Source organism: Sorex araneus, chromosome 4, assembly GCF_027595985.1.
Source record: "Sorex araneus isolate mSorAra2 chromosome 4, mSorAra2.pri, whole genome shotgun sequence".
Taxonomy (NCBI): domain Eukaryota; kingdom Metazoa; phylum Chordata; class Mammalia; order Eulipotyphla; family Soricidae; genus Sorex; species Sorex araneus.
Genome location: NC_073305.1, coordinates 139,545,155 through 139,555,293, shown reverse-complemented (window position 1 = coordinate 139,555,293; position 10,139 = coordinate 139,545,155). Strand labels below are relative to the sequence as shown.

The following is a 10,139-nucleotide window of genomic DNA, read 5'->3' as shown; positions in this document are numbered from 1 at the left end:
AAGACTAACCTGCCTGCATGGCAGATCCTGGCAAGCTATCCATTTTGCATTTGATATGCCAAAAACAGTAACAACAAGTCTCACAATGGAAACGTTACTGGTACCCACTGGAGCAAGTCAATGAACAGCAGGATGACAGTACAGTGCTAATTAAGAATTATGATAACTTTAAGCAGAAAAGTTTAAAATATGATCCACTATGGATATTTATTTTACTTTCTTTTTTGGTTTTGGGGTCATTCCTGGCAATGCTCAGGGATTACTCCTGGCTCTGCATTCAGAAATCACTCCTGGCAGGGCTCAGGGGACCATGTAGGAAGCCAAAGATTGAACCCAGGTTTGCTGTATGCAATGCAAGTGCCTTACCCACTGTGCTATCTCTCCATCCCACCAAATTTTAAATAAATTTAAGTTAATTTCACAGGGTGTGGGGATCAAACCCTAGTCAACTGTGTGTAAGGCAAACACCCTACCTGCTGTATACTATCTCTCTGGCCCCTGGACATTTATTTTCAAGCAATTTCTTCTTACAGTGAAGATAACAACTACTGAATATCCTAGAGAAAATCAGTAGTTCTCTGTGTATCCTATGCAAGTAAAATGGGTGTATCACCCCACTACTGACATTTAAAAGAATAAATTATGCTTAACTAAATAATGCTTTATCCCTGCTTTATGTTTTTAAAACATGAGGCACTGTGATTCGCAATACCACTAATGACAGGGTTTCATGCATACAATGTTCCAACACACACCTATTGCCAGAGTATCCACTTCCTGCCACCATAGTCTCAGTCTCCCTCCCTCAGTCCTCCGTTCCTCTGCCATTATAAATTCAGTTTTGGACCCCCCTGCTTAATTAAACCATATATAATAAGAGAGGAGTTACGCTGAAAGGATATACACAATGAACATGCATAGATATAGATGGACACACACACATTTTTCTGATCTAGCAAGGGATAAGATACAGATATTTACAGCAGAAATGCTCAGAAATCAGTGAGAGTACAAGTGGTTTACTATGCAATTTCTCTCAGGATTGCACAAAAGGTCTCCAGTTTATGTAGAACTTAAAAGATTTACTTTCTGTCCTAGCATGCCACGAGATTTCACCGTAGTTAGAGCTTCTCAGTTAGACTATTCTTTATTATAAAAAAAAAAATGTGAGCACACTCCTCCCTGGGAATTATTTTATGCTAAATTTATAACAAAAACTGATTCTTTAAGAGAAGAAGTTTTCCAGACTTAACATAGGGAAAGATTAACCTCCTTCCATTTCTTCCTTTTCTTTTATCTTAAGGCTTGGATTTACTTCAATCTGTGGATACTAAACCAAAAGTGCCTCCTTTAAAACATTGATTTATTATTATGGTCTGAGGAACAAGGGGCGGTGTGTTGGATACTCACAAAAGAATGAGAGCGTGTTTTCCTTGGTTGCTGCTGCATATCAAAGACTTGAGTTCAAACCCCAGGTATTGAGGTTGTGGCTAGAATCCCCCAATTGTTTTTCTTGTTTTATCATGTTGCTTTCAATGACTATCTCCCTGGTCCAAGGCAGGAATGACTGCTAAGGATTTTAAATGAGTACTCAAACAATTTTATCTAACTCAGTAATGGACATATTTTTGATAAGGGCATGAGGAGAGCTGATATTCCCATTTCAAAGGAGCCGCCAGCAGGCCTAAGAGACTAGCTCCTGGGGACTTACTGGGAAACACTTATGAAACAGGCTGATAGCACACTTCGGGGCACTGGTCCTGTACTTTGGACTCCCCACTGCTATTCTAACAGACAAGGCCCTAGATACAAATATTAGGCTTGACTCTGTTTTACTGTAAACATTACTGCTCCCTGTATCAAGTATAGAATTTATGGCTGTTTGCACGGACCTCATAAAAATAATTGTAAATTCTACTTTTTTTTTTCAAGGATTACTCACCTGGCTGGCTTGAAAAGAAGATATTTAGTAAATCTAGGGGAGTAGGGGGATGAAAAATGGCAACAGTATATACAGATGGATCAAAGACTCTAGTTAACAGATTGAAAGAGCAATGGAGCAGAGGTCTTATGAAACTCAAATTTTATATTAATATAGAAAGGCATTCATTAAGGAGCTTAGTAGTATTCATCAAAGATGACCTCCAAATCACACAGATATTCCCTTCTCTAGTTTTTATTTTGTATAGGGGTCACGCCTGACAAGTGCTCTGCGCTTAATCCTAACTCTGTGCTCAAGGACCCTGTTGGTGTTTGTGGGATTATATTGGGGCTTGGGATTGAACCTAGGTCAATGACATGCAAAACAAGGATCTTACCTGCTATACTGTTTCTCTATACAGAGAAACAGTATCTGTTTCTTTAATTTAATATCTGGACTCTCTTTCTTTAATTTTTGTCTATAACTGTTTACTATGACTCTAGACCCTTGTTTTTGTTTCATTTTACTGAATCCCCATCCTGTTCTAGTTTTCTTTTCCTTTTTAAAGTGAAATATGTTCTATTCTAACTTGGTGGGGGGGGATATGGGTTGGTTAGTCAAACCTGGGGATTTGTGATGCCTCACATTTAAACCATGGTCACAGCCGCTGTAGCTACATGCAAGGTAAGTGCTTTAACTTCTGTAACATCTCTCTGCTCCTTATATTTTATTTTATTTTATTTTTACTTAATGTATTTAATACTCTCCACCCACATTACTGGGGACTGAAATCAGGACCTCACCGATGCATAGCAAAGCTTTACCATGAACCACATACACATGACAGCTGTTTTCTTTTTTTCCTTTCCTTTTCTTTTCTTTTCTTTTCTATTTTTGGAACACACCCAGCTGGACTCAGGGATTACTCGTGGTAGGAATAGGGGAACCATACGTTTTTCCAGGGATTGAATCTGAGTCAGCTATATGCAAGACCAGTTTCCTACTTGCTATAATATCTCTCAAACTTTCTCTTCGTCTTTTTTCTTCTTCCTTCTCTTCCTTTTCTTTTTTCTTCTTATCCTCCTCCTCCACTTTCTCCTCTCTTCCTCCTCCTACTTCTCAAGTCAAAATTAATTCTCTTCTTTTTCTGTCACTGAAAATTTTATCTCTTTAATGATTTCCACCTCTCCCTCCACTGTCCAATAATTTTTAAGCATCTTCAGAGTCGGCTTTTGGTGAGGGTGTGAGGGCACAGTTCAGCAAATAGAAAAGCAAACAAACAAACATGAGTTATGGAGTCATCCTAAGTTTAGGTAGATGTGAGTAATTCTATTGCTTCCTTGAGGGTTCAAGAAAATCTGCAAATACAGTCTTCCCAGAGAATTAGCAAGCTAAAGGAAGGAGAGAATGTTTAATAGATCAATTCAGTTTAAAAAACCTCAGGGGATCAGGAGAATTGAACCCATAACTTTGACATATAAAGCACAAACTCCAGTCCTTTGAAAAATCCCCCACTCCCTAAAATCTGCTTCTTTGAACTACTAATTTTGAGAATGCTGGAAACTTAATTAACTTCTTTATGTTTCTGTTTATCCACCTCTAAAAGAAAATGTTTATTTTTGTTTTTTTTTTTACAGCATTGTTTTAGATATCAAATGGCTAGTGTATATAAAGCTCAAGCCCAGATCCAGTTCCTCGATTCATTTATTCCTTTCACTTGTATTCCCTGGATATGCCTCACCCCAGCACCCTTTGTTCTCATTTACTTCTATTATAGGCATTGTGACTAGTTGGTTGAATAAAAACATATTGTACATCCTTAAAATGGTGTAAGTTTATTGTAATGTTAATGAAAAAAAAATATTGGTTTTTAGAGGCCAGGCTCAGAGTTACCATATTAGTCCTAGAGTTAGCATGTTAGGTAACTCTAGCAAACTAGAGTTAGTCCTACAGTTACCATGTTCTCCCCAAGTCCCTGAAGCTTATGTTGGGTGTTTTGATCCTCTCCCTCCTCTGAGATGTGCATGTGAGGGTGGCATATTCTTGTCCCAGTCTGAGAACGTGTACATGAGTATGAGTGTGTCCAACATGGAAAGACCTCCTCTTTAGGGGTGCTATCATCTCCTGCACTAAACTGCAGTCTGCTGCCACCAGGATCAGAAGCGATCTGGAATTTTATTTGAGAAATTTAGGGATGTTTGGGCTGGAGCGATAGCACAGCGTTTGGGCAATTGCCTTTCACACGGCCGACCCGTGTTTGATTCCTCCGCCCCTCTCCGAGAGCCCAGCAAGCTGCTGAGAGTATCTAGCCCGCATGGCAGAGCCTGGCAAGCTACCCATGCGTATTGGATATGCCAAAAACAGTAACAATAAGTCTCTCAATGAGAGTCGTTACTGGTGCCCACTCGAATAAATCGATGAGCAACGGGATGACAGTGGCAGGGATGTTTAGAATTTAGGAAGGAAATTAACTCTTATTTATTTCAATTAGTTTATGGTGAAAATGGTTTCCTGTTGCAGATCATTTTATTTACAGTTGCTGTTTCTTTTTGTGGGGAGGAGGAGGCTTGGGCCACATCTATCAGTGCTCAGAGATTATTTTTTGTGCTCAAGGATCACTCTTAGCAGTGGTTGGGGGAACTGTATGCGGTGCCATGGACTTAACTGGTTTGGCCATATGTAAGGCAAGCACCATAATCCCTGTACTATCTCTTTAGCCCCTAAAGTTGCAGCTTCTGAGAAACCATTGATGACATTCTGTGAGAACTTACACTATATGTTTTTTGAACGTGGCTTGAAAAGCTTGAAATTTTCTCCCATAATTTTGAATCTGTTTAGAGATTGTAAGACACCCCCGCCCCTGTCCCCACCAAGCCCACTTGGTCCCCTGGATCAGGTCGTTGTTTCATTTATTTGTTTGTTTTCAATAATCTCAAGATATCTGGTTTAGTTCACCATTTGGTTGATACAGATGCAACCATAATATTTTATCCACACGTGTTTGTTCAGATCTGAGACCAGTTTTATCAAGAGGCAATGACTATGTGGGGAGTGGAGAAATCAGATAAAATGCAGGAGGGGAGTTGGCAAAGTATCAATGAGTAGGAAAATGAAAGGCAATGTCTTAAAAACATAAAGCTAGATAAAATCTATGTAAAGCAAGAAAATTACACTTAATAAGATTCCTATAATGTAGAAACAGTAAAGTCTAAGAATTAGATAGGCACGATCAATTCTATTGCTTTCTTGAGAATTCAAAAAAATCTGCAAATACAGTCTTCCCAGTGAATTAGCAAGCCAAGGGAAGAAGAGAATGTTTAATTGATCAATTCAATTTAAAAGTATTAACATGCATAGTTAACTAAGCTGAAAAGAATTGTGAAAAATACCGATTTTAATATCCAGCATGGAGAAACAATGCCATTTTAAAGTGTTGATTTAAATATTAAAATAGAATCTCATTTAGAATATTTGTGCAAGACATGTTGTATACATATATATACACATATTTTCTATACATGTGTATGTATGTACACACAGTATATTAATTTTGTCTGTGTATGTATTTGGGATCCTCATTCTTATAGCTGTATCTGTAACTTGGTAATATTTTTAGACATGGGAACACCATAAACATCTCTCAAGAAACAGTATCAATAGTTAAAATTCTAAAAGGTTGAGAGCATCAGAAATATTTTCAAGAACTCATTGTGGATTCCCAAGAGCTATTTGAATATACTCTTTTCCTTCTCTATAGCATGTGGTTCTTACTTGTTAAATCACTTGACTTTTAAGCATTGGAAATATAGAGAATATATTTTTATGTTAATTGAAGAAAGATTAAGGTACTTTCTTTAAAAAAAAAAAAAAGAAAGCCCTGAGCCCATGAAACATGCCTTGTGACTTTTTCTTTTTAAATTTTATCGAATCATTGTGAGATAGTTACAAGCTTTCATGTTTGGGTTACAATCACACAATGATCAAACACCCATTCCTCCACCAGTACACATTCCCACCACCAATATCCCTGGTATACCCCCCTTTCCCACCCTCCCCCTGCCTCCATGGCAGACAATATTCCCCATGCTCTCTCTCTACTTTTGGGCATTATGGCTTGCAACACAAACACTGAGAGGTCATCATGTTTGGTCCATTGTCTACTTTCGGCAAGCATCTCCCATCCTGACTGATTCCTCCAGCTATCGTGACTTTTAGCTTGACATTTTACCCTACATTCCTGACAATGGTTGCTGTTATGCATTTCCAAGGATGCAGCAGCTGTATTGTGGCTCACGTAAAGGTTGCTTGGGTATAAACCAGGCAGACACATCAGTGATCCCTACCCAGGACACCCAAAGTAAATACTTCCCTTGGTGACAGCTTTCTTAACTACTCCCACAACTTGACATTTTTTTGGTGCTTATTTGCATCCTAGGCAATAGAATGAACTTATGAACATTAGCTCCCCACAACACTAGATATCTGAAACATATGAGGGATTTAAATAAAAAAAATAGGGGCTGGAGCGATAGCACAGTGGTTAGGGCGTTTGCCTTGCACGTGGCTGATCCGGGTTTGATTCTCAGCATCCCATATGCTCCCCTGAGCACTGCCCAGAGTGATTCCTGAGTACAGAGCCAGGTGTAACCCCTGAACATCGCCGGGTGTGATCTAAAAAGCAAAAATAAATAAATAAATAAATAAATAAATAAATAAATAAATAAATAAAAAGCAATAATAATCAGAACAAAACCATGCATTTCTGAGAAGTCTTCTCTGGTTATTTTCTCTAGTATATCTCCCAATTAACCTATTTTGTTAATGACCACAGATACTTATTTATTCAATAGATGAAATGTATTCTATTCTTTCAGTGACATTTGTTTTTGTTTTTAATCATTTGACTTCTTTTCAAGGTTCACTTAGAGATAAGACTTTAATTATTATATCTCTACTCATAGTTGCAGAAGTACTTTTCAATTGTCGTTTGAGGCTACATAAAAACTAGTTGTGAGGGGGAAGAAAAACAAGGCAGAAGTTGTGTCACTGGAATTATACTCTATTTGGAAGTTAGCTTAGACTGTGTTAGAGCACAAAACAGAAAACCATGTAATTTGAATTTGCACAAAATTTTATTGTTTAAATAATAATTTTTGCCTGTGTATTCAAAGATTATTTGCAATTTAAAATTCAGTCCATCAACCAGTGGTGCTCAAGGTTCTGGTTCAAAGGTCACTCCTGGAAGTGAGGGACAGAAGTGGCTTCTAATCCTGTGAACTATCATCCTGGTCTTATTTCCTAATCTTGCATTGCATGCTGTATATAGTAAAAACATGTAATACAGTTCTTACTTATGTGTTCCATTCCATGGGTTTTGTTGTGATTTTAAAATGACACTAAGTACATCTGAGGAAAGTAATAAAATTGTACTTTCTTTGATTCTTATGCTTTGTGCAAAGTTTTGAAAAAAGTTGTCTTGCATATGTGAAGGCCTGGTTTTGAGCCCTGACAAAGACAAAAAATTGAGAAATAATGATTTCTATTATTAATCTCATGCTAGACACTATCACATCTATCACATGTTTATATGTATAAAATTATTTAAGATATTATTTTATTATCACAAATCTAGGTAAGAAAGTATAATTTACCTTATCTGACAGATCTGTAAGTAACACAAGGCTTCAAGAGGAGACATATTGCAGATTATAGATGTCAGAAGCTGTATGTATACAACTGTCTATTTAGGCTTTAAATCATTACATTTTTTTAGTATTAGTTTCATTAATCTCCTCATATTCTTCATTGTTTTTTTTTCTTTGTTTTTTTGGGGTCACACCCGGTGATGCACAGGTGGTTACTCCTGGCTCATGTTCACTCAGGAATTACTCCTGGCGGTGCTTGGGTGACCATACTGGATGCTGGAAATCAAACCTGAGTCGGCCGCGTGCGAGGCAAATGCCCTACCACCTGCGCTATCACTCCAGCCCTAATATTCTTTATTCTTAGGATGTAGTTGTTGACTCCTATGGGAAGGATAATGAGATGTAAATTTGCATAAAACATTCTCAACTGGTATGTTCTAGAAGTATACTGAGGTATATTTACTCCATTAAAGAGAATTCATCATAATCAATATTTAATAAAGGAAGGAAGTAGAATTAATTAACCTCCTATTTCCATTCCTATATGCTGAAATTAAGCAATTACCAAAATGTTACAAGGTAAAAATGTCATTTGAATGATAGAAAAGCAATTGTAGTAGATGAATGTAGACGTTCACATTTAAGAGTAGCTAAGGACACTGGCCCTAGGCTGCTCTCTCTTTAGATATCTGGAGCATTGAGAGATGGCATATCACGGTATCTAGAGATGCACAGTGAAGGGTAGTTAAGGATTCTGACCCTGAGTCAGCTCTGTACAGGAATCTGGAGTGATGAGAGATAGCATGTGTACCTGAATTAGCCTAACAAACCCACTCTTACCTTAGTTCTGCTGGGGGATGGGATCTATGTTCCTTCTTAAGCAGCCAAGTATGGGACAACAGCAGCAATTTTTTCCCCATGAAAAATCATTTTTATTATTATATAAATAAGCATCACTTTTTTTTACATGTGTCTTAGTAGCTCTGCATAAGCATAGACACCAAATGAGTGACATTTAATTTTAGTCTAATTTTTGAGGGGATGGGTACAGGGGGAGTGTGTAGAGTGGGGAGGTGATTTGACCTGACCCAGAGGTGCTCAGGGCTTATGGGCTTATTCCTGGCTCTGGACTCAGGGGTTTCTCCTCCTCATGCTTGGGATCCAGGGATTGAAGCAAGTCAGCTGTGTGTAAGGCAGCACCTTAATCCCTGGACTGTCTATCCAACCCCACTTTTAAACTTTCTGAATATTTAAAGCCCAAATTTAAAAATAAGCAGTTGCATTCTTATGATGTAGAATAAGCTAAAAAAAAAGTAAAGAAAAATGAATAGCTTTAAACTATCACTTGTATCACTTGTCATCCCGTTGATCATCGATTTGCTCAAGTGGGTGCCATTAATGTCTCCATTTGTCCCTGTCACATGCTAGTATAGCCTAATGATATCTGCTCCCTCCAGGAACAGGAAGAACCTCAAACTATTCATTCAGGGTTTTGACTATGTTTACTGTAACTTGGGCAATAAAATTAAAATATAAAATCCATGTCCAAGGTTCATGTTGGTTTTTTCTAACTGTATCTCTAACTTTTATCTTTCATTTAACAGTTGACTTAATTGGCTTATCTAGAGGCAGTGACAAATGAGGATGAGATGGTGATAAGGAAGTGTGGAAAAATCTTTAAGGAGCAGGTAAAAGGAAAAATGAAAAGGAAAGGGCTAGTGGACAAGTTGAACCATAGACTTTTATGTAACCATAGACTAAGTGGTAAAACTCTGTCTTTGTTCGTGTGAATGTAGAAGAACCCAGTGAAATAAAAGTTGCAGTTGTAACTTGTTTACTTTAGTATGGAAGGTTCTATACTTTGTTAAGATGCTTTTCTCTCTTGTACAAAGTATTTTCTCTCATCAATCTTTATTGGCAAGTTCAGTATTATGTTCTGTGGGAAAAACATGCATACATACCATGTTTGAATACCTGATTTCATTTTTTTTCAAACCCACTAAAGATTTCTTTTGCCTGTGAAATCTTTTTATAGGCTCTTTGTCCCTCTGCTATGATTCATCAATGGAATCTCCCTGTTTTTCCTTCCTCCGTGGTAGAGTCTAGGTTAAGCACACTAGGAATTTTTATAACTTCTTGTTAACTGTGAGGGTGACAAAAATGTTGAGCTCACTTCCTTATTTCAGTCAATCTGGAACTAGTTCAACAAAGAGCCAGGATTTAGTGTGGCTGTATCTAGAATGACTTCTAAAAGAAAGTGTGAAAGATGCTGTTTGACGCTGAGAGATTTTACTTATCGCTTTCCTTCCAATATTTCTCCTCTCAGATCAACAAGTTTTCTCTTTCATTTTTACTTCTTTCCCACATGCTCCATCACTATCATTTATTGTCATTTTTTGTCCTCTTAGCACTTTAATTAGTCCATGGGAATTCTTCCCAAAGGTCACACTATTAAAACCACTGTGTTAATAATGGTTTTAGTGAGTTTTCCTGCCAAAGAGTCTTAAAAAGCAGACACATTTTCCAATGGAATGTGAATTGAACACACTTTTCTGAGAAATCAACTACTGATG

The 10,139-nt window shown here is 37.5% G+C and overlaps 1 non-coding gene across 1 annotated transcript; it reads left to right on the top strand.

The window, feature by feature from the left end:
- The first annotated feature begins 499 nt into the window (after positions 1–499).
- Positions 500–629, top strand: LOC129404690 (small Cajal body-specific RNA 24). The gene has a single exon (XR_008630059.1). It is a non-coding gene; the product is annotated as a small Cajal body-specific RNA 24 (non-coding RNA).
- The last annotated feature ends 9,510 nt before the right edge of the window (positions 630–10,139 follow it).